The sequence below is a fragment of the Macaca thibetana genome, chromosome 11 (genome assembly GCF_024542745.1).
Source record: "Macaca thibetana thibetana isolate TM-01 chromosome 11, ASM2454274v1, whole genome shotgun sequence".
In the NCBI taxonomy this organism is placed as follows: domain Eukaryota; kingdom Metazoa; phylum Chordata; class Mammalia; order Primates; family Cercopithecidae; genus Macaca; species Macaca thibetana.
In genome coordinates this window covers 122,773,203-122,799,236 of record NC_065588.1, presented here as the reverse complement: position 1 = coordinate 122,799,236, position 26,034 = coordinate 122,773,203, and the positions used below count along the sequence as shown (strand labels likewise).

The 26,034-nt window shown below is 42.4% G+C and overlaps 2 long non-coding RNA genes across 2 annotated transcripts in view; both read right to left on the bottom strand.

The window, feature by feature from the left end:
- LOC126930129 (uncharacterized) overlaps positions 1 to 26,034 on the bottom strand; it is a 204,689-nt gene that overhangs the window by 24,432 nt on the left and 154,223 nt on the right. The window lies entirely within an intron of this gene.
- On the bottom strand, positions 9,670 to 11,317 carry LOC126930130 (uncharacterized). The gene is made up of 2 exons (XR_007717460.1): positions 11,154 to 11,317; positions 9,670 to 10,638 (listed from the first exon to the last, which is right to left on the bottom strand). It is a non-coding gene; the product is annotated as an uncharacterized LOC126930130 (long non-coding RNA).

Sequence of the window (26,034 nt, the reverse complement as noted above, 5' to 3'; positions counted from 1 at the left end):
GCTCACAAAGGCTCAGTGGAAAGGTGGCTGAAAAAATACACAACAACACTTCCTCTATATCACCAAATTTGAATTAAAATTTGAAGGAAAAGTCAGTAAAATGAGTCATGAGAGTTCAGAACTTTGCCTAAGGGAGGATTTTAAAAGAGTTTGAATTCATCAGCTTTTGCCTTAAAATAAGTCCTAACAGCAGTGGTTACCTCTGAGTCAGCTTCTGGAGTTTTGGGAGAAAAATCAATTAAGTTTAAAGACAAAATTGAGAAATCAGGGGGAGTTTAGAATTTCCAAATATATGTATATTTGGGTAATACTATACAGTTAAAACTTACACAGATTTTTAAATTTTTAAATAGCAGGGTACTTTTTTCCTAGGAACAATGGAAACTACCTTACTTGGGCTCATGTCAAATGAGTTAGCAACCTACATTATGCTGTAAATTCAATTAAGTAGAATTAGTTCAAAATGATGATTCATGCAGAATTCCCCATCAATCACTATACTCTGAGATCAACTATACCTTGGCATGTCTAACATGAAAAGATTTGTTTCGCCAAGAAATGAAGCTTTTGGATGTTTAATTTAAGTCAATAAACCTTTGAGAAAAATTGACAGGTTGACAAGTAATAATAATAATAATACATTGTCTTCCCACATTGCCTGGGTGCACATCGTGCCTCCACCTTCTCCCTGTGACTAATCTCAAACAGCACCTTCAGCCAGTGCCTTACCTCTGCCATCTGTTAAATGAGGACGATGGTGTTGGCTGTGAGAATGAAGGGAGCTAATGCATGTCAAGTCTTTCTACCTACGCCTGTCACATTTAAGCACCTTGTAGGGGTGAACTAGTATTGATGTTATTATCCTTTCTGGTTTTTTTTGTACTAAGGTTCTGCTGTTTAGATTTCCCTGGTCCTTCTGAAAATGAATCAAGTTAAAATTGAACTTTGCCACTACCACTTAGGCAATTTTCATGCACTTAGTTTTCCCTTCCCCAAATTTATTTCTTCCTACAAACATTCTCTTCTCAATAAATGGCTGCATCTGTCATCCAATTGTGCAGCACAGAATCGGGGGACATGACTAGCCAGGTAGCTACATAAACAAGTGAAATGTGTTTCATAGATTCCTAAGGTGCATTCTTCTTTGCACAATCCTGGCAGGAATATTCCTCCCCAAATATTTTTTGCTTCCCCACGTTCAAACCACACCCAGAACCCAGCCACAACTCCTCACTTCTCTAACACTGTCGTGGTGCCCTGTCCTCATCTCTATCCTGGGGACAGTACAGCCTCCTCTTGCTCCTCCTTCTCCATGCAGCTGCTTCCCAAAGTAGCTAGAGAGGCCTGGGAAGCAGGAATCGCCTCACACCTTCTCACTGCTCAGAAACCTCCTTTGCCTTTTCTCACACTCAGACCAAAATTCTAAGGAGGCTTTTAGGACCATACTGACCTGCACCAACCACACTTCCTGCCTCACCCTCCACCACTCCTTTACCTGTCCACTGCCCTCCTCTCCTCTAGCCTCTTTCTCTTCCTGTAATGGCCTCAAACAGTCTATTGCCAGATTTGCTTATTTTTCTCTCATTTCTTACAGATCTACCTTCCAATATCATTGATTTAAAGTCCGCTCTGTAAGAAAACTCTTCTTATCCTCAGTTCCTTATCACCCCACACTGCTTTGATCTTCATACCACTGATCACTTCCTAAGCCTTACCAGCTGAAGGATTTTGGGTGAGTTACTAATCCCTTCCGTGACTTCCTTTTCTCATTTATACAAAGGGGCAGATCATATCAGTACCTATTGTAGAATTATTTTGAGGATTAAATGAGTTAACATACACAAAATACTCAGAAAATTGCTTGTCTCATAGGAGATGATATTAGAGTATTAATCATTGCATTTTCTTTGAGCCCTGATGGTGTCTGCTTCTCCATAAGGACGGGAACCATGCTGAATTCACCACTGTGTTCTCAGCATCTAGTACCATCCTTGACATGTAGGAGATGCTGCATATACAAATGTGGAAAGATAAAAGGAAAGAACAGGATATGATAAAGCAAATTGCAAGGTAGAAACTCAAACGTGTTGGCCGGGCGCGGTGGCTCACGCCTGTAATCCCAGCACTTTGGGAGGCCGAGGCGGGCGGATCACAAGGTCAGGAGATCGAGACCACGGTGAAACCCCGTCTCTACTAAAAATACAAAAAATTAGCCGGGTGTGGTGGCGGGCACCTGTCGTCCCAGCTACTCAGGAGGCTGAGGCAGGAGAATGGCGGGAACCCGGGAGGCGGAGCTTGCAGTGAGCCGAGATCGTGCCACTGCACTCCAGCCTGGGCGACAGGGCGACACTCCATCTCAAAAAAGAAAAAAAAAATAAGAAAGAAACTCAAACGTGTTAATTAGGAGCTGTCTGTGGAACCTTGCGGCAGATTAAATACAGCCTTTAAAACAAAGATGGCCGTGGATCTTACAATTGCCCCCAAAGTCATGGCAGCCTTGTTTGATGTTTCCTCCTTTTATTTTTATCTGTATCTTTTTAAACAAGTCTTGTCTATTGAGGAACAGCACATTGACACATAAAGGAATAAACAAAAGATTCTCATTAGCACAAGACAGGTTTAATCTTTCTGCAACTCTTATTTTCTACTTAATACCTATCAATACAATCTATGAAATGCAATCATCAGTCCCAAATAATACAATTCCTCATGTTCCCAGATAATGGGCATTCTGCAAAATAGAGATAGAATAAACTCCAATTTTGCCAAACCCTAGGGAAGGCGATCCACTACCATTTTTAACTTGATCTGGAGTCAAATGAGATCCCAACAACTTACTTAAAAATATGTTATCCCCAAATACATAAACATTTATGTGGTTCATCTAAGCTTAGACGAACAGAAAGAATAAGAAAACCTCCAACATGGACCTCAACCTACATGTGTGTCCATCCCAATGTCTGTTTCACGAACCCTGTGTTCAGGTGAAGCTGGAAAGCTCTAGAATCTGGCTGGACTGGAGGCTGTCTGGGGTCCCTTGGTTTCTAGACACAGAAGCTGTGGGCCAAGCATCTCCAGTTTGAGCGCTTACAAGAACCTGGCAAAGAATATAACTGAGTGGAGCATTCTGGTCATTCTAAAGAAACACTGTTATTGGTGTGCAAAAGATTCAGGGATACTCTTTATTTTCACAAAGAATTATAAGTTCTACTTCTTTTCTGGAAACAATTGGCCCTCTCAGTCTAGCTTTTCTTCATCTATTTTGGATAAGAGACATGGGGAAAAATCCACTTTCCTCTGAAATTTCTTTCAAGTAAAAGAAGAACCTGACATAAAAGTAGATACACAGACCAATGGAACAGAATAGAGAACCCCCCAAGAAGTCCAAATACTAACAACTAACTGATCTTTGACAAGGTGTACAAAAACCTAAATTGGGGAAAGGACAACCTATTCAATAAACGCTGCTGGGAGAATTGGATAGCTACATGTAGAAGAATGAAACTATAGCCATATCTCTCGCCATGTAGAAAAATCAACTCAAGATGGATTAAAGACTTAAATCTAAGACCTGAAACCATAGAAATTCTAGAATAAAACCTAGGAAGAAACTCTTGTGGATACTGGCCTACCTAGGCAATGAATTTGTAACTAAGACCCCAAAGAAAATGCAACGAAATAAACAATAAATAAATGTGACCTAAACTATAAAGATTCTGCACAGCAAATAATCACCAGAGCAAACAACCCATAGAATGGGCAACAGTATTTGCAAATTATATATCCAACAGAAGGTTAATATCCAGAATCTACAACAAACTCAAAAAAAGCAAGAAGAAAATAAATAATCCCATATAAAAGCAGGCAAATGACATGAATAGACAATTCTCAAAAGAGGATATACAAATGGCCAACGAACATGAACATCACCAATCATCAGGGAAATGCAAATTAAAACTAAAATGAGATACCGCCTTACCCCAGCCAAAATGGCCATTATTAAAAAGTCAGAAAACACTAGATATTGGAATGCATGTGAAGAATCTGAACAAAAAAGAGAAAAGAAAATAGCATTTAAATAATAGATGATACAATAGTACTAGTATAGACTCATTAAGCACATACTGTGTCTCAGACCCTATTCTAAGGATTTTATTGATATATTCACAACTTGTGAAATAGGGATTGCCACATCCTATGAATGAGGAAACTGAGGCACAGTGTGGAAATGAAAAACTCAAAGAAATAATAAGTAGCCATACATCGTTTAGGCCAGAAGCAGAGAAGGATTGATTAGCTGCTAATGATTGATCTATGACCTCAGTGGGGTCTTAGATCATGCTTGACATTAAATCAAATTAAATCATGCTTGACATTAAAACAATGCTTCACTATCAGGTATGTCTGATTTTCCATGTAATTGATCACTTCACTTCCTTTACCCAACCTATGAGAAAGTTTGCTCAGGGACTCCAAGTCCTTGTGAGAGGATCTATTGCTGACTATGGAGCCAAGTGAAATGAGAGCTGGGGGTTGTGTTCCACCCTTTTCACTCCTTGAGGTTCTCAAGATCAGATGGACCTCTTCATATCCTCATCTTCAGTCTTCACCCTGACGATGCCCTTTCCACTCTCCACCTGGGCAGAAGCCAAAGTTTTTATTTAACAGCCCTTTCTAACGGCCCATGAATGCCAACCTTTTTATATCTGTGCAGTCTTCTCTTTTGCCTCCAATGCTCAGAATGTTTATTTCACAAAGGTCTTATCATTACCATCTTGCTTCCTAGAAATCAATGAAATATCATCCAAGCAAAATGTCATGAACTTGTTTCTTGAATAACTGTGACTCTAGAGCTCCAAAGGTTGAGAAATCTTGCTGCTGAAGGCATTTTCCTCTAACAGCTCCATAAAGTGGACAGCAATATTAATAGTTGGTTGTAAAGTGGTCAGTTTTCAGGTTGCTGGATGTGGCATCAGGTTGCCAAATGATGACTGATATGTCCAAGGTCTTTTGCTGTGAGAGAGGAAGGATGTCTCGGGAGGATCAAGTGATTCCTGCAAAGCGCATCACACCAAAAACATGCCTCTTGGCCAAAGTCTGGAGAGGGGTCGGCTTCTGAGGTTAACAGTGAGCAGCAGGGATTGAGTCCCAGCGTTGTGTAAAATTCATCCACCAACTGTTTGAGTCCCTCCTCTGTGGGAGGCACTGGTCAAGACACGCAGGTGTAGCTAGGAGAAAAGCAAATGAAAAACCCTGACTTCAGGAAGCAAATGAAAAATCCTAACTTCATGAGCGTTCATAAAGCTCATATTTTACAGCTATATTCAAGAAGACAGAGAAGGTAATGAAAAGTCAATAAAGTAACATATTTTCCATGGTATGAACACAAATATAAAAAATTAAGCAAGAAGGGGGATAGGAATTTTGGTGGGGGACTTCGAGTTTATGTCACCAAACTAGAAAATTCTCCCCGAAAAAGGTGTCTTGTGGACTGGATGTTTGTGTCTACCTAAAATCAATATGTTGAGACTGAATCCCTGATATGATATTGGCCTTTCTGTTGCAAACAAGTAACAGGAATTGATGGGATGTGTAAACAGGAGGAAGAGAACAAGAATAAAATTTTACAATTATTCCAGCGAGTCCCATAGGGAGAATCAACTCTTGTGCCCCACCCCCAGGCTTCTTCCCTGAACCCCCATCTCCTCCCACCTGTAGGGGATGACACCCCATTGCATGGGCAGGAGGAGACGGGGGTTCAGGGAAGAAGGGTGGAGGTTGGGGCACAGAATCTGCTGCTATATCACGGGAATCAGTGGATGGTACCCGTTTAGAGACTTCTCCGTGGAGGTCTTGCTATTATCATCTTTATTTATGATTTAGCTCTCATTTCTTCTTTCATTCGTTAATTGACTACTAAGCCACTGACCGTGGTTGGAGCATGGGCCATGGAATGTCTTACTTTGTAATTAGTAGAGTCAAGCCTAGTCATCTACCAGTTGATATTTAATATCTGAAGCACATGCAATTATCATGCTAGGAAAAAAAAAAAAGAAAACATGTGCCTGATTATATTTTTTATTTAAAAATTGTTACTTCTTTCTTAGCTCCACTACTTAAGCTGAAAATTATTAAATTTCTCACTGTCTTATCAACTCTTAATATAACAAATAAAAGGACACTCTCAAGGAAGACTTACCCTGAACTCATCAATAAATCATAAGAAGCAGTTATGGGAATCACTTCTATTTTATTAGGAGAATGTGGAATACTGTTATTTAAAAAAAAAAAAAAACTTACAATTCAATTTTCCCAATTGTCCAGAAATTACTCTCAGAATTCAGCCATAGGGAAAGGTAAGTAAGAAAAAGAAGAAATACGTTGGGCAATGAAAGAAAAAAAAAGGGATTCCAACCAATAGCATTGACTTTACATTTTAGAAGAAATATGAGTACTTTAAAAGCACTTTTTTTTTTTTTCAGTGATAAACTGCCAGGTTAAAGCAGCTACATAAAGAGACAGAAGATGTAACTCTGGAGACACACCTTGACTGTACACTGATTTTGAAGCCTGTAAGACTATCTTATCAACCACAAGCAAGCTACCATCTTGGAAGTTCCTGGATATCGTTTTTCTTTTTACAGAGAGATCTCATCTTTGGAAATAAAAATAAATTAATTAAAAATGTAGGCCGGGCATGATGACTCACCCCTGTAATCCCTGCACTTTGGGAGGCCAAGGCTGGTGGATCACGAGGTCAGGAGATTGAGATCACCCTGGCCAAGGTGATGAAATCCCATCTCTACTAAAAATACAAAAAATTAGCTGGACATGATGGTGTGTACCCGTAGTCCCAGATACTCAGGAGGCTGAGGCAGGAGAATCATTTGAACCTGGGAAGCAGAGGCTGCAGTGAGCCGGGATCGCGCACTGCACTCCAGCCTGGTGACAGAGAGAGGTCCGTCTCAAAAAAAAAAAAAAAAAAAAAAAAAAAAAAAACCTCACAGGTAACATAAAATGTGAGTTGCTTGCATTAAAGTTATTCAAGACGGCAGGGCGCGCTGGCTCACGCCTGTAATCCCAGCACTTTGGGAGGCCGAAGCGGTAGATCACGAGGTCAGGAGATCGAGACCATCCTGGCTAACACGGTGAAACCCCATCTCCACTTTAAAAAAAAAAAAAAAAAAAAAAGTCAGCCGCACGAGGTGGCGGGCGCCTGTAGTTCCAGCTACTCGGGAGACTGAGGCAGGAGAATGGCGTAAACCCGGGAGGCGGAGCTTGCAGTGAGCCAAGATCGCACCACTGCATTCCAGCCTGGGCGGCAGAGCGAGACTCCGTCTAAAGAAAAAGAAAAAAAAAAAAAAAAAGTTATTCAAGGCAATATTTTTTGCTGTGTTGGTTTGTTGGGGTTTTGTTTGTTTCAGCAGCTTCAAACAACAAGCATTCACTTCTCACAGTTTCTGCAGGTCAGTAGTCAGATGCAGGTGACTTGCTTGCGTGCCACGGGCTACAGCGCCCTCATGAGGTTCAGTCAGGCGGGTGTGGCTGTGGATCCAGGTTTATCTGAAAGCTCTACTGGGGGAGATCCAGTTCCAAATGCACTCAGTAGCTTCAGGACATTCGATTTCTCACAGGCTGTTGGACTGAAGACCTTAGTTCCTCATTGACTGGAGCCTGGAGGCATCCTTCAGTTTCGAGTCCCATGAACCACTCTGCAGGGCAGCTCACAACATGGCAGTTGGCTTCTCTCAGAACGAGCGAGTGAGAGAACAGGGAGTGGGAGAAGGGGCACACAGCATGGAGCCACAGCCTGTTCTTTGCTACTTGAAGAAGTCTCATTTGCCTTTTCAAACGGAATGAATTCATTAACCAGAGAGCCTTGAACCCACATCACTATTATGCTCGGAACTAATAATGATGAATCTTAGCCATCCATACCCACTTTATTCTATCAAATGTCAGACTCACACCACTGGAGGGATGTGAGCTATTCATAGTTTTGGTGGCTGTCACAGTTCAAGATTTTTAGTTGTTGTCTGATGACTCATTAGGCAATTTCATTTCCAGTTCTCTTTCAATACCTCATGTGACTATAAGAAAAAAGACTCATTTTAATGCTAGTATATTCATTAAACCTCTCTTATGCTAGAAAATCTTTTTAACAAAGAGGTTTTAGGTCAAGAAATTTGGTAGGCAACCAAATATAAGTAGGATTTAATATTATTTGGGGGGATTTAATAATTTGGAGGGGGATTTGCTTTTTAAACTGATTCTGATTTTCCATTTCCAGTAGCAGTAGAAAATTTCCTTTTAAATATGCTTATTTATATGCAGTCAAAAGCATATATTCTCAAGAGTGCTTTTTGCACTGAATATTGTATTTATGATATACTGCCATTATTATGTATACTTGGATATCTTTAAATTTCATTATTGTGTATTCTTCCATTATGTAAATATATTACATTATATTCATTCTATTGTTCATGCTGTTTTTTGTTTTTTTTTCTTTACATGTAGAGCTACTGTGGGCATGCTAGATCATAAATTGCATGTACTTCTAGGCTGTATATGTCCCTTGGAGTAAAGTTGCTGGGTCATAGGATATGCATATGTGCAAGCATTGATAGATATTTCCAAAGAGTTTACTAAAGTGATCTACTGACTATAGGGTATGTGTACAGCAGTATAAGGAAACTTTGGTTGCCAGCATTTTGCATATCTGTCTTTTCATGTTAGTCATTGTGGTGAGTGTATAGAGACAGTGTATTGAATTTCCTTGGTGAAGGTTGAGAACATATCATGTGATTAGTAGTTATTTGTGCAGCCTCTTGGTGAGGAACCCCTTCATAGCATTTCCTCATTCTTCTATTTGATTGAAAGTAAAGAATCAGTGTAGCTGTTACTCTTGGAGGGGAATTGGTGACGGGGAGGGGGTGCATGGTAGTGTTCTGTTTCTTGTTCTGGGTATGTGGAATTTGTAAAATGTAAGCTGTGCAACTTGTCTGTGTTCTACTTCAAAAACATCTAAAAATTGAAATGGAAATTAATTTTAAGAAAAAATATTGAGTCCACTTAAGGAATGAAACATTAACAACAGGATAGGAAGTTCACAGTTACAAATAAACTCTTGAGTGGCGTGATAAAAAATTACAGTGGGATTACCCAAATCACTGGAGTCTGGGGACCACTGTCTGGGGAGGAGGTGATGAAATGCAGCCCTCATGAGTTCCCGAGCTCATGCTCAGTCAAGCGATGGCGCTAAGTCCCACGTGTGTTTGTGGACCATCCTATGCTGCAACATGATGGTATCTGGAGATGGGGCCTTTGGGAGGGAATTAGATTTGGATGAGGTCAAGAGGTTGGGGCCATGATGAGGAGATTAGTGCCCTTATAAGAAGCAAGAGCAGAAAACTTGCTCTCTGTCTCTCTTCACCATGTGTGAAGACAGTGACAAGGTGGCCATCTACAAGCAAGGAAACGAGCCCTCAGCAGGAATAGAACCAGCTAGCACCTTTATCTTGGACTTCCCAGCTCCAGAGCAATGAGAAATACATTCCTTTGTTTTTTATGTCACCCAGTCTACAGCACATTGTGATATCATCCGAAGCTCACTAATACACCGGGTATACTTAATACAGTCATGTCAGGCAAACAGACTCACAGAAGGTAGGTAAATGGGGAGAATTTTGTTTGGGGAACTGGTTACAGGGAGCTGAAATTCAGGCAAGATGATACAACACAGACGTTAATAACCACTGAAAGCCCTAGCACCACAGGGACAATGGGAAAAGATGGCTCTAGCTGAGCCCAGGAGCTGAAGACATTGGGAAGGACTTAGATCCCTGGAGGAGGGAACATCCCCAGAACGGGAATCCAACTGGAAGGTGTCCAGCTAGCACTAGGCCCATAGAGGGAAGAACCGTCTGATGGGAGATGGAAACAGAGAAGACAGAGCCAGTGCCAGCAGCACTGTCTAAAGTAGAGAATGGGCTCAGCCATCCCCTGAATTCCCTTATCCTTCTCCCCACCAGTTGCCCACCTTTGGCCAAACCTTCCCATATATCAGTGAGCAGAAGGGGCTGAGAAATTTAGCCTGCAGGAGTCAAGACCTGTGGCACAGAAAAACCAGTAGAAAGGCAGGTAGTAAATCTGAAAAGAGTACAGTCATAACAATCAGGTGTGTGCCGTCCCTACGCCATTTTTATAGAGATAAAAGTCAAGGTTTGGAGTACCTTCACATTCCTTCATCTACTCTTGTTTATGCCCCAAACACCACAGAATGAGTATCACATATATACTCTGCTACATGAAAAGGAATTTATGGTCTCCATCCCTCACTTTCGTAACTGCATTAAACACCTCTTGGGTTTCTCAGATGATTGGCTTCAGTGCGGAGCAGATATGAGCAGAGCTGACTCTGGGACATCTCGGCTGAATTACATCCTCTCTGGTGGGAAGGCAGAGCTAGGATCCAGGGAACATACGAAGACCTCATATGAGCATCTCCTAAACCCTCATCAGTCGTGTCCATGTTCTCAGGTGAACCCTAGTGTTGACATCACTCCTTGGGCTTACTCAATCATCAACTTGTACCAAATGAATGTTCTTCTTCCATTGTGGACTTGATCTTAAGGACTGAAAAATACCAGGTGCCTAATATTAAAAACAGCCTGATATTCTTCCATCTTTCTCCCTATATGAAGGAGTCATAAGTTCTCTGGCTTTAAAGTTTTACAGAACCTTCAGTTTTGCAGCTTCCATATGTAATAATTTGTTACATGGTTGCAAAAGAAAATATTAGCCTAAAATGAGGCCAGAAAGACAGAAGAGGGGAAGCTGGAGTCTTACCTTCATTTTTTTTTTTTTTTTTACATTATAAGACTATGAGAACATCTATTATATTCCCCAGGAACATATGCATAATTTCACTTTTCTATATTCTTCACTAGACCTGATTTTTTTTTTAGCAGCAGCTCTTGAATAAACAGCAAACCTTACTGATGAAAAACTCAAACTCCAACTGCTCGCAGGCACAGTAGAGAGAATGAGAAGTGTCTGACATGTGAAGTAAAACGAGCATGGCCCCATCGAATGGTGGAAAAGAAGCAGGCTCTACAGGGTGTGTGGTTGGGTTTCATGTGAACCCTTACCTGTTTTTCTTTAATTTACACATTCCAATTCCCACTCTTTGTGACTTCTAGAAACAGAATGTTATCTGAGCCAATTATCTATGTGCATTTTCTCTTCATCTCTCTCCTGAGCCAAATTCTGATTTAATTTCCTCCCATGGTGATATGCAGCCATGACCGTAGGCCAGTTGGGCCCATCACATTTGAATGAATGTGATTAGACAGATGTGAGATGGCTCAATCCCAGATGCTTCCTCTAAGCGCTATTGTGGATGTGGAGAGAAACATTATCGGTTGTACTTTTAATATTCAGCAAATTGTCTCAAAATGGCCCCTAGGCACACATATGGTTCAGTAGCTCGCTGGCATTCCAATCTCGCAATAAGTGAAATTCTAACTTCAGTAATACATTAACTTGGGAACTTTGGACATATCTCACAAAATCTGTGAGATATCTAACCATGTCATTTTACCAATATCCACACACAAGTCTAGAACAATTACAATGTATAAACCTAGAAATTTGGGACATCTGGTTTACCAGTTGCTCTGCCTCTAGCTCAGCTTTCGAAGATGCTCCTGTTTACAATGAACAGACAAGATTATTTCACGCAGATGGAAGGTCTTGCTGTTGGAGTTAAACACATTTGACTCAATCAATAGAGTTATTGTTCTGGGACCAAAATGTCTCTGACTCATAACCTTGCTTTTGCTCTTCATATCAAATGAGTGTGATATTAATTTCCAGCCCTGCAGTGGTAGAATCCTCCCAGCAATATAAGAAGATGGAAGAAATAAGAACGTCGGTCAAGCACTCCCCTGATATACCTTTTCATTTTACCAGTCACACCACAGTAGGAGAACAAATATTACAGGCTCATGTACAGTGCTATAACTAGTCCACTAAATGACAAGAGCCTGCCGTCCTCAGTAATTCTCATTTAGGATGTGTTTCTTCTCTAATAGGTTTCCCTCCAAATGCTTTGTGTCATGAATTCACTACAGCAAAAAACTTTAAGAATCTGAAATTCATTGCAGCTATCCTGCATTTGCAGCCCAGAAATTACAGGATCTAGCAGTCTTTGCTCTCTCAGTTTAATCTGAACATAAATACAGGTATTTGCTTCAACAGTCGCTAAAGGAAAACTATAACACTGTCAAAACAAACTTGGAGAAGCTGCCTGAAAATGGTGTTCATTTCCCTTTTCTTTCAGCATTCTTCTTGGTTAGCACAACTCAGAGGAGTGCACCAGTAGAGTTACTACCTTTTTTCTTTCAGTGAGGGGGAAAGCCACCACCGTATGCCACATTTTTTTTCTAAAAGCAAAACCCAAACAGAAAAGGTATTTGCTCTTAGCAAATAATCAAAATGCAGCAAATGAACTGTCTCAACATGGTTGCTTTGTGGGGGTCACCTTGTTGGTTGGCAGTGAAAATCGACTCCTGAAATAAAAAGAAAAATTCAAATGTGATAACCGGTCTTCAGATTTTATCACCTTTAACTCATAAGCACTGAAGGAGAGCTAACTACCTTGCACTTCTTGTCACCTTAGTGAGACATTCTAGGTTCTGGGAGGAAACCGAGGCCACTGAAGCCTGCTTTCTGAGAAAGAGACCAAAGGCCAGAAATGGAGCTAACAGGAAATAAACACAAATGTTTGTTGTTGCTCCTTCCCCTCCCCTCCCCTCTCTTCCCCTCCCCTCCCCTCCCCTCCCCTCCCTTCCATTCCCTCCCCTCTCTTCTCCTCCCCTCCCCTCTCTTCCCCTCCCCTCCACTCTCTTCTCCTCCCCTCCCCTCTCTTCCTTTCCCACCCCTCTCTTCCTTTCCCTCTCCTCCTCTCCTCTCCCCCTCTTCCCCTTCCCTCCCCTCCATTCCCTTCCTTTCCCTCTCTTTCCCTCCCCTCCCCAACCCTTCCCTTTCCTTTTCTCTTTTCTTGTCTTTTCAAACTTTACATTCGATTCCACCTCTTTACAAGCTCCCATTAGCTTAAGGTCGGATAGAAGTTTGAAGTTTGCATGCAAACACAGTAAAATAGGCTTCTGTAGAGCAAACAACTATCAAAAGGTCATGCTTTTTTATTTTCACAGGCGTAAAAGCCACCATCAACATTTGCAATGAGAGCAGTGAGACATAACAGCAAGAACTGCTACGATAAACCTAATAATCGCAAAGATTGCACCTAGTTTGTACCTTGTTCTATCCAGTACAAGACAGTGACTGCTATGAAGCAGGTTAAGTATTTTTTGAATGGATGAATGAATGAAATGTAATTTTGAACATTTCCCCCTCCTCTTCCCTTGGTGCATATATCAAGGTGCTATATTTCCTCTTGACACCTCAGTGCCACCATCTTCTTCTAAGGCTGAGAGGCACATTCCCTGATCTATTTGCCTCTGAGCCTACTGGTCAGAGCTTGGTTTAAGGGAAACCCAGGAGTGCTTTGGTAAGCAGAAAGAAGCAGAAGCCATCGACCCCTGGACACCATTCTGCTGGGGGGGTGGCTTCACTGTCCTCTCCAGGAGCCTCCACGTGTGCTCATGACAGCTTATGGAGCTTCTTCCTGAGGTCCTGCTTCTCTAGTGCTGCAGGAGGAGATCTGAAAATCAACACCTTTGTCTGGAATCCTCCACTGAAGCCTTTAAAAATCTCCCTCTGCTTTACTCAATCCATATTTGTATAAGATCTAACTTCTATATTCCTATAAAACTTGTACAGACTCTCTTTTCCTGACCAAATCCAAATTAATGCTTAAAGATTATATGGATATATAATCTATCTATCGTCTATCTATCTATCTATCGTCTATCTATCTATCTATCTATCTATCTATCTATCTATCTATCTAAAATAAATATAAAGAAAAGGCTTCGTACATTGCATTTGAGTAAGATCTTGTCCCAAAAAAAAAAAAAATAGAGAGATATCTGCAGGTGAACTCCACATTGGTCCAGAAACTCATATATGGTACCAGGTATATACATATATATATATAAAATGTGTGTATAAATAAAATATATATATTAATGAATATAAAATATATATATATATATATAAAAAAATGTGTGTGTGTGTTTGTGTGTGTGTGTGTGTTGGCTGCATAGTTTTTATTTTATCAAAGTCACTTCCTTAAGAATTCTAACCATAAAATTCTTTCCTAGCTTCTGTTCCCTGGAATTAAATCTTGAGCAGTTTCTAGAAAGATAGTTGGAATTCGTATTGATTAACGGAAGAAAAGCACACTGGTGGTATACATCACAGGACAATCATTGGTAATAACCATGGATAATAGCTAGTGCATTACTTTAAATGTGTTTAGCTGCAAGTAGCTGACCAACTACTCAGCAAACATGTCCATGTTCTTTAAGAGTAGAGACATAAGGATTCTTGGCATTTATTTATTATGATATCTGGAGGTGGCCAGGCACAGTGACTCACGTCTGTAATCCCAGCACTTTGGGAGGCCGAGGTGGGTGGATCACCTGAGCTCAGGAGTTCAAGACCAGCCTGGGCAACATGGTGAAACCCTGTCTCTACTAAAAATATAAAAATTATCTGGGCATGGTGGTATACACCTGTAGTCCCAGCTACTTAGGAGGCTGAGGTGGGAGGATCACTTGAGTCCAGGAGGCAGACGTTGCAGTGAGCTGAGATTGTGCCACTGCACTCAAGCCTGGGGGACAGAGCAAGATCCTGTCTCAAACAAACAAACAAACAAAAACAGAGAGATGATATCTGGAGATGAACTCTACATTGGTCCAGAAACTCAAATATGGTACCAGGGTTCCAGGCTCTTTCCGTCCTCCTGTACTCTAACCTCTGCACAGTGGTTTACTTAGAAGGTGTGTACCTCATGGTAACATGATGCCGACCACAGCACCAGACATCAGCTCTTTACACTGTGGCTCTAAATGTGGTGAAAGATGAGACTTCGTACATTGCATTTGATTTTATCATGGGAAAAACAGTCTTCCAAGAATTCCCAGTGGGTCTCTCTTTGTCTTTCAGTGGCTAGAACTGGGACCCATGCCCCATCCCCAGACCAAGCCTTGGCCGAGGGGAATAAAATGACATTAGTATTTTCAACCACTCATGACAGCTCCCCTGGGGCTGGGGCTGCCCATCCCCATGTGCATCTGGTAATGTCAGAAACACAGTGGGGGATGTGTACTTCTGAAGCTTCACATGGCAAGCCAGATGGTTTTCAGTGTGATGTAAGCGAAACTTAAATAACACGTAAGAGCACAGTAATGAAGTGGTTGCTTTCAGATACACAGTGGGCTTTTCTGATGACCTTGAGTAGGAAGTCTCAGTCTGTTGTTGCTTCTGTGTCTGTAACATCAATCTGACACTTACTAACCTTCCTTTTTACCAAGAGGAAGCAGGATTCAGCCTCAAAGCCGTAAGCAGACAGAGAATCTAAGCAAAATGTTTTGCCTGTGCTACATTTATTCTCTAATTGTCTTCTACTTACAGTAAGTGATCGTGGTTTTCCATTTGTAGTGCAGCTGTCATTTCCTTTTAAAATACGTGTATCAGAGTTAAATAGGCATGTTTAAAGATAATTTTAAGTAAATAACATAAATATCATCATACGTTATACTGTGGTAAATACTGCATTATGGCAAATATGACAAAAGTCATGAGCATTGCATAAAATGCTGAAAATTAGTCAATTTTATCTTCAGGAAGAGTGAGAAAGAAAGCTTGGAAACAACAGGAGCTTCCAGAATTCCCTAGAACCTACATGATTCATCTAGGTTAATTTCTCAGGAAAAATAATGCATGGAAATCTAAGCTGTTTGCATGGACTTGCTTCTCTGTGACACCACCCTGTTAGTCTGATGAAAATCCACAAGAAAATCCCCAGTCGTAATAAATATGCTTGTTAAAAGATATGCATTATTTCATCATTCTTTAAATGCCGTGTTGGCATATTTCTCATTGGCATTCTAACTTGTGGTTGTTGCCACAATTACTTTTGTTTCTGAAAATAAGCTGAGATATTCAAGGTCATGGTTAACAATGTACTGATTCCTTGACTTTAAATTTGGTACTAAAACGACAGAGGAGTCCACAATCCTCTCTCTCTCTCTGTGTGTGTGTGTGTGTGTGTGTGTGTGTGTCATAGTGACTTAAACTTCATTGAACTAATTTGTGCTAGGTAACAGCAATTCCATCTAAAACTCTCTGTTTTGGCCTACATAGTTCACATGTGCTTGGTATTATTAAAAATGTCAATTCTGTTCACTGTTATTATAACTGTGTTTGCCAAAATGTGGATCTTCCCCATGGGGTATGTCAGTGTGATTTTAGATGGTCCTAGAAAAAATGTTAGAGCACAGCATCACAGAGTGATATGGCTTGGCTGTGTCCCTACCCAAATCTCATCTTGAATTGTGCTCCCATAATTCCCACATGCCATGGGAGGGACCTGGTGGGAGATAATTTGAGTCATGGGAGCAGTTTCCCCCTTGCTGTTCTCGTGGTAGTGCATAAGTCTCATGAGATCTGATGGTTTTATCAGGAGTTTCCACTTTTGCATCTTCCTCATTTTCTCTTGTTGCTGCCATGTAAGAAGTGCATTTTACCTCCCGCTGTGATTCTGAGGCTACCCCAGCCATGTGGAGCTGTAAATCCAATTAAACTTCTTTTTCTTCCCAGCCTCAGGTAGTCTTTATCAGCAGCATAAAAATGGACTAATACACGGAGTGAGACATTTTATTTTGTTTTTAGTTATTTCTCAATCTTTCCCATTATAAAAAGGAAAACAATTTCATTTAAGGACAGAAAGCTTTACCATTTCTAACATTTGCTATCTATTTTCAACCCAGACAGGCCTGGCCTCAAGCCCAAAACCACAGACAGGATTCAGATTCTAACCCAAAACATGTGTATATGTGTGTGTGTCACAGTAGCTTTTTGTGTCACTACAATTAGCAGAATCCCCACCAATAACACCGTTAACAATACATGTTTAATTTCCCACATGAGGGGCAGCCTGCAGCAGGCAGCACCAGGGTTTTTCAGTAGCTGGAAGATGCCAAGGGTATCTGATTCTGTCCCTGCAACTCTGTTGCTCTTTCTCCAAGTGGCTATATGGGCAAGTTCAACCATCAGACTCTGAGACACTGGCTTTCCAAACATGAAGCAAGGTGGGTAAGGTCACTCCTCCCTCACCCCAGGAAAGGCTTTTTCCTGGAAAGACTGCCTTTATCTGGGCATTCTTACCGTGCTCTAACCTCACTTCTGTCTAAGGGTTCAGGACTCTAGCTTGTGCCCAACCATGGTCCAGGCATAGGCAAAGCGGGTTGGGGTCACTGTATCTCAGGCCAACTCTGACCCACGCCCCTGAGTGGTCAGGGCAGCAGTTTAGACCCATTCCAGCAGGACAACTGAGTTGACAGAGATAAGAGAGACCCTTGGTTGAATACCAAGGGTCTACCGAGGTAGTATCTCCTGTCGCCATTAGAAGCAAACTGAATCCATCCCAGAGAGCGGAGAAACACTTTTGTCTAGAAACTTCCTTAGTGCCACGCTATGAATCTGAAATTGTCTTTACTATGAAACATGCAACAGCTATTCTCCAAGACAAAACATGGCTCATTCCTGCATCAACATAGGCTGGAACGCAAATCTTTTGTTTTTTTTTTGAGACGCAGTCTCGCTCTGTTGACCAGGCTGGAGTGTAGTGGCACAACCTCAGCTCACTGCAACCTCCACCTCCCAGGTTCAAGTGATTCTTCTGCCTCAGCCTCCCAAGTAGCTGAGATTACAGGCATGCACCACCATGCCCAGCTAATTTTTTGTATTTTTAGTAGTGACGGGGTTTCACTACCCCCGTCATCGAACTCCTGACCTTGTGATCCGCCCACCTCAACCTCTCAAAGTGCTGGAATTACAAGCGTGAGCCACTGTGCTTTGGCCTGGCACACAAATCTTAACTGTGGGGTAGACGATTTCTTGTGATCCTTTTACCTAACTTAAGACTCCATGTTAACAAGGGAGAACAAGATCTTTTGGGGGAGCAGACAAGTGCCTGGTAAGCTGGAGTATGACTAAGCATCAATTAACACTGCAGATTCCCTCTTTATGGGGTCTCACGTGTCTTTTACAACGAAAATGCCAAGGAGGGCTCCAAAGTTCAGCTAAATCTCTTTAGCGCTAATCAATTAAGGGAAACAAGACTATGTTTATTAACATTTGAATTATCAAATTTTGTAAAAAATGATTCGTACTGTCAAATATAGTAGCCATGGTAACTCAAACAAGATTGACCAACATTGAAAAACAACCCTTTTAATAATTAGATAAAAGTGAATCTCCATTAGCCGTTTGGGGTCATATTAATGAGGACCTGCTTGTATGTTTTCTGTGTGTTTATTTGCCTGTAAGAGGTTATAATATTCGTGCTCCTTGTTCTTGCATATGCTGTTACTTTAGACTTGCTTACCAAGTATTTGGTGAATGAACTTATAACTTGACCCTCTTAATTAACAGGGATTTAATATCTGGGGTACCTGACTCTACAGGCTGATGGCATGCTGGGCAACAAACAAATTGATGATCTTAAGAGAAATTTAGCCAGTTCATAGGCTGCCATTCCTGAGCACTGACTGTGCCTGCACTTGCTCTGAGATCACTGCTACATTTGCCCATTGGCCATCAGAGCCACCATGAGGTGGGCAGCCATGACCCTCCCACAGATGGGATCTCTCTACATAGAAGGCATCACACTGGACTCAACATTGCCATGGTCCCTCATCCTCCATCCTCTCTCTTCCCGGACCCACTGGTTCCCCCTTTTCTACCCTAAAAGACCAGTCAGTTCCCTGAGATCACCACCCAGCATCGGACCACGTCCACCAGAGGCTGAAGCTAGTGTTTGCCCCTGTTTCTGGAACCAGGTTTCTTGGCCAGGACTTGAAAACTGAGGTCACACAGGCCCGGGACTGAGTCCTCCTTTGGTTATGAAAGAGAGTGACTCAACTTCCCCATGCCTCAGCCTCCTCATTTATAAAACGGGGATCACAAAGACCCCTCTTCACAGGGTGCAGGAATCAGTGCTGTAGATGAGGCCTTTCACAGAGCGCAGCACAACAGGCACTCCTGTGGATTGTGTGGGCAACGCCATTTTACTCCACGGCCCCAGAGCCTGGAGCTCTGCAGGAAGCTCCCCATGAGCTGCAGGGAGCAGCATTTCTGGTTGGGCTTCTGTCATGGGCCTGCTCCAGGTGCCCCTCTTCCAAATGGCAGTCATCTCTTGGGTCTCTTGGTTAACCCAGCCCAGGAGAGAGGTGGGAGTAGCATATGTTTCAGGAAGATGGAGTCCTGGGGAGCAGGTGTGAAGTGTAGGGGGATGGCAGTGCACCTGGATCTGAGGCCCAGGAGGATAGGGAATGGCACAGGTGTGAGGGTGAGGAGGATAGGGGATGGCGGTGCACTGAGGCTGACACAGGTGTGAGGATCACCTGAGAGGCCTTGACACAGGTGTGAGGATAGGGGATGGCAGTGCACCTGGAGCCCAGAACGTGGCACAGGTGTGAGGGGTAGGGGGATGGCGGTGCACCTGGATCTGAGGCCTTGACACAGGTGTGAGGATAGGGGATGGCGGTGCACCTGGATCTGAGGCCTTGACAGAAGTGTGAGGATAGGGGATGGCGGCGCACCTGGATCTGAGGCCTTGACACAGGTGTGAGGATAGGGGATGGCAGTGCACCTGGATCTGAGGATAGGGGATGGAGGCCTTGAGTGCACACCTGGATCTGAGGCCTTGACACAGGTGTGAGGATAGGGGATGGCAGTGCACCTGGATCTGAGGCCATGATAGATGTTCCCTCAGGTGCTGCCTCCAGGACACAGACCCAGTATCTCCTGTCTTCTGTATTTTTCACAGGAGGCCAAAATTTGGAATTTTCATTTGCATATATGAGAGCCTCTAATTTTGTTAAACCATGACTTTTAAAAGTTGTTTCTGGCCCAGGCGCAGTGGCTCACGCCTGTAATCCCAGCACTTGGCAGGCTGAGGCAGATGGATCACGTCAGGTGAGGAGTTCAAGACCAATCTGGCCAACATGGTGAAACCTCGTCTCTACTGAAAATACAAAAAATGAGCTGGGCATGGTGGCAGGTGCCTGTAATCCCAGCTACTCGGGAGGCTGAGGCAGGAGAATCACTTGAACCCAGGAGGTGGAGGTTGGAGTGAGCCGAGGTCGCACCACTGCACTGCAGCCTGGGCGACAGAGCAAGACTCCATCTCCAACAAACCAAAAAAGTTGTTTCTGAACAGTTTGAGCACAGCAGGTCAGCTTGCCACATTCAGGCCTCTGTTCTCCACACTGCAGTTCTGCACAACCTTGTCCTTTTGACTGACAGCTCCAGCCCAGTCCAGCCAGGAACCCTCCCCACCCCACCTCATTGCTTTACTGGTCCCAAATCCCTTCCCCAGCCTCATCAGACCTGAAGATCCTTCCAGAGGGAATGGAATCTAGTAAATGAATTAATACCGGAGATGATGACGGCTGAAGCTTAATCATTGACCCCTCTCTGGAGAAACAAATATGAAAAACCTTTTTCTGGAGATGCCCTTTGAGTGTCCGTCCACTGGTCCCCTTCTCTTTTCTCCTGATTGACCAAGCTCACATCCCAGAATAGATATTGAATAAAGATTCACTTTCCCAGGCCCTTTGGAGATGACAGGTCTGCCCAGGCAGACCTAAGAAAGACACTAATTGAGGCTTATGCAAAGCTTTCTCCTACCAAAAAATAAACATAAAAGAAGTAAAACCTTCCAGTTTTCTGCCTCTGAATGTAAGTAAGCAGGTGATGATATGCTGTGAGAAGCTCCAATAGCCATTCTGTGACCATGAGGAGACTAGAACAAGGATCAACCAACATGCAGTGGGTATGGTAGAAAGATAGAAAGAAGTGGGTGCTTGGAGACCTGGGAGATGGCTGAACAAAACCTGAAATTTCCCACCTTTAGCTTCTTGTCATGTGAATTAATCTTTCGTGCTTGAAATCTTCTAGTTGAATATTCTGTTATAATGTGGTAGTGTCAGATGATTCACAAAGGACCTGAGATTCTAAAATGTGAAATATGGGCTGGGTGCGCAGTGATGGACACCTGTAATCCCAGCACTTTGGGAGGCTAAGTTGGATGGATCGCTTGAGCCCAGGCATTCAAGAGCTGCCTGGGAAACATGGCAAAACATTATCTCCACAAAAAATAAAATAAAATAAAATAAAATGCAAAATGTAGGGCACCACTTATGTAAGTTAAATGTGAAATTGACCTCAGTATGGCAGCACTGACTTTTCCGGTGTAATATCCCAATGGCATCTGCTACCTGTGTGAGTCTCTGTGAGTACTGGTGTGTGTTGTCATGACACAACCTCACAAAGTGAATAGGCACTCTTACGCTTTTATTCACCATTCAGGCTACTGCCTAGAATTAATGAAGTGTATGGTTTCAGTGAAAAAAGACTGCCAGACGCAGAGAGAACCATAGCTTTGTGAAAAGGAAGGGGTGCAGGAATCTGGCTGACTTCCTTCCGTCCTGTGAGGCCGGTGTAATCACTCTACACCATCTGTCGGAAGTTCACATGGAAAATAGACACAACAAGCTTTCTTTTGTCAACCTCATAAATGGTCCTATTAAAAAAAAATCCAAGCCTCCTTAGGCAACTGTAAGCAAATAAATAATTTTCACTTCAAAACTATCCATCTTTTCTCAAAGCCCCAGCTCCCATCAAGCCCCCTAGACATTTTCCATATCATAACCCTCCACCCGCAACTGGGTCCCCTATTGCACCCGCGGTAGACTGCTGCACCCACCGGAATTCTATTTGTCTTGGTTTTACTGCCTGATAAAAGTAGAGATTGCATTAAACAAAGACTCCATGACAGACTGAGAGCATACAATTTAGAGATTAAATGGGCCAGATTTTAGATGCCCAAGGTGTTTACGACAATGTGCAGTGTCAAAATAATTAGAAAATGATGCATGGCCTACCACAAACCATTTCTCATCTGAACAACTGATCGTCACCCCCACAACGTTCCAGATGTGTGTGTTTTCTTCAATAATGAGGAGTTAAAAATAACCCTCTCAGCTCCTCCAAATGATGTATGGCAGGGCCACTGCCACCAGGCACTCTTCAGAGGGGAACCTCCTCAGTTACTGTAGAAAGGCTTGAGAATAAAATAAATATAACCATGTGCTCATTCTTCAAATGAAATTTTAATTAATTCAGAACTTGCTCCCAAAGCTTTCCAAGACAACTCACGCTAAAGAGCACTCTGCGCTCTTCTTCATCCAGCTTATGATGTCGTGTTAAATGGGCTGCACCTACCAATGCTGATGAGATGAAAATCCATTCGTTCTGGACTGAGGTTTGACTATAGTTTTAGGACCTGCTGAAACATCTCAATTCCCCTTCTTCAAAACCCAGGGTCTCTTCTCTCTCTTTCCTTGATGGGCTGAGACTGATGGCTTTTGTAAAAGCTTTCAGAACTTCATGGGAAGAATCTCAACTCAATGCATTGGCTCTGGGGCATTAACCAATTTCCATACTTAAAACAACTACTCCCCAGCCCTTCCTCCAGCCAACATTTTGTGCATGGGTGACACCAGCAGTGAGACAAAATTATCTGCTGTTCTTAACCACACAGCCTGGCCACTTCATTGTCTATGGGTCAAGTGCAGCAAGGTGTCATCACCTTGGGGTGAGTGCAGATCTGTCAGGCTCATCAAATTACATGCATTTGGTCTCTCCACTCAGAAGGTAAATGCCAACTCCTACTTCATCTTTCCCAAGAGCCTTGAAAAAGTCAAATGAGATGAGCTGTGTACTCTGTGCACTAAATAATGTGTATGCACAGACATAGAACGTGGAATAATTGCCACTGGAGCCTCAAAGGGTGGGAGGATGGGAGGCAGATGAGGGATGAGAAATTACTTAATGGGGACAATGTACGTCATTTAGGTGATGATTACCCTAAAATCCCAGACATCACCACTATGCAATATATCCATGTGACAACACTGCATTTGTGCTCCTTAAGTGTATACAAATTTTTAAAAAATGCTAAGTAGCTGTCACATTTGAATGAACACCTCTAACTTCAATCATGTTGGGTTCCCATGGACCCTGGAATTGTGAGAACACACAGGGAGAGGAGGAGCCCATCCCAGCTGTGCTGCCCCTCACAGGAATGGGAGCACCCAAGGACAGGATAGACCAGGGGCGGGAACATGGATAATAATTTCGACATCCTGGTGCTGTTGCTAGGCATTACCTTTTCACATTTCCTCCTAACACCACAAGGACCTGATATACTGAGCATAAAACCCACAGCATGGGACAAAACACAACTTTTTTTCAAATTATCCAATTATATCCAAATTGACAGATTATCCAATGTCAGCAGGCATGGACACCTGCATGTGATTGAGGAAGCCTCCGATGGGCAGTCACTGTTCCCAGGGTGAGCTCTGGGGATGCAGGCCTGCACCCATCCGGGCAATCCAGGAGGAGGCGATACACTAAGAGTCAGCAGCCGTTTTTCTGTATAGGGCCTGATAGAAAATACAATAGACTTCGTGGTCTGTGCAGTTTCTGGCACAACTGCCCAACTCGGCTGTTGCAGAGTGAGGGGACATGGCTGTGTTCTGTTAAAACTTTATTTACACAAATAGGTAGCAGGGGAAGGAAATCAATTCAAGAGATGTTTAACAGACAAAATAACAGTTTGCAAACCAAAGACATATGACAGTATGAATAAGGTCCTTAACTAGCTAATGCCCACACAAGAAAAAATTAGATATTATCTATATTACAGTCCATTTCACACATCTTTCATAAAAACAAAACAAGAGAATATTTCCCAACTATGGATGGCAGATCATTAGTGGGTCATTATGTTGATTTATGGTTATTTTTAGTTTTTTGAGACAGACTCTCACTCTGTCTCCCAGGCTGGAGTGCAGTGGCACAATCTCTGCTCAGTGCAACCTCTGCATCTTGGGTTCAAGCAATTGTCCTGGCCTCAGCCTCCCAAGTAGCTGGGATTGCAGGTGCATGCCACCACGCACAGCTAATTTTTGCATTTTTTGGTAGAGATGGGGTTTTGCCATGTTGGCCAGGCTGATCTTGAACTCCTGATCCCAGGTGATCTGCCCACCTCAGTCTCCCAAAGTGCTGGGATTAGAGATGTGAACCACCATGGCCGGCCCATTCTGATGATTTAGTGGATGACAACTTTAATCAAATTAAAAAAGATGAAATAGTCCAATAGTAATAAAATCACATTTGATATAAAATAAAACTTTTATTTCCATATAATAGTGAGGGAAATGTTTTCTATATGACTTTTTTAACTTTATGCATATACATGTGTGTATGATAAATGAAATGCGTATTTTTCTTTGGGCCATCATCGATAAAGTTGGAAAAACACTAATGTAATTGAAAGAACACATAACTAGGAAATGGAAAGACTGGACAGGTTTTAATCTAAATTTAATCTAAATTGTACTATTTGTTAGATTTGGATCTATATTTAACACCTCTGGACTTTATATGTCTTATTTGTAAAATTGAACCTTTCATTTATATTCTTAAAAGTCTATTTATTACACACCTACTATTAATCAGGCACTGTTCTAGGGTCTGGAGATACATGGATCAACTAGACAGGCCTCATTCTAGGAAGCTAACATCCTACCTGGGGAGAGACATACACAAACAAGTAAGTAAGTAAGCAGAGAAGATGACAGGCTGAATGGTTATGGGGATGGGCACTGCTTCAAAAAGAGAGGTGAAGGAAGGCCTGGCAGGAAAGGGAGTGGCTATGATAAGGTCCAAGGAGGCCTCTGGAGGTGAAATAGCAAGGAGATTGCTGAGGGTGAATCTGGACTTGGCGAGGTGAAAGATCTTGCTCGCATTCACTGGGGCCTGGTAGTAACTTGAACACAGGCTTTCCAGGCCAAATCTCAAACTCTACATCACTAGCCTGTTTCATTATTAATATACTTCTTAAAATTGTGTTTCTATATGCAAGTTGCTAGAGAGTTTTAAAGAAATGGTAGCACGCCTAACTTTTGAATGCAGGTCTGGCTACTAGAGGCCACGTCTCCCCAGCAACCAAGCTCAGTTGATGCCTTGAGGTATGGCCATTGCAACAAGGACTCTTTATGTCTCCTCAAGCAAGGACTTTTCTGATTAGAGAAACATAAACAAAACCCCAAGCTGTGGGTGCTGATTCTCCCCTGTGCAAATATCAGTTGTATCAATCTCCACCTATACAATAGGCCTACATATGATACCAATACAAAATCTGCCTGTTTCAAGAAAGGAACTCACTCTTGAACTCACTTCTCAGGCACCGAATGCATGATCTCAGTGCACTGCAGTGCAAAACAATCATGATCTATTGTTCTGGAGTAGCTGATGTCTGAAGTGGTGTGGGAGCCCTCTATCCCCCAGTAACAGGTGGTGGAAGGCAGAATAACAGCCCCCAAAGATGTCCATGCCTAATCCCCCAGAACCTGTGAATATGTTATCATACATAACAAAGGGGACTTTGCGGAGGTGACTATGTGAAGGTTCTTGAGATAGGAAAATTGTCCTAGATTATCAAGGTGGACTCATTATCATCCTAAGAGTCCTCGTGAGTAAAGAGTGAGAGGCAGGAACATCAAAGAAGGAGATGCGATGCTGAAAGTAGATGGTGAAAATCAGAGATTTGAAGATGCTTCACTGCGGCTTTGAGGATGAAGGAAGGGACCATGAGTTAAGACATATTGGTGGCATTTAGAAAATGAAAAACTTAGGGAAATTGGTTCTCCCCTGAAGACTTCAGAAAGAACGTAGCTCTGTCAACACATGGATTTTAGCCCA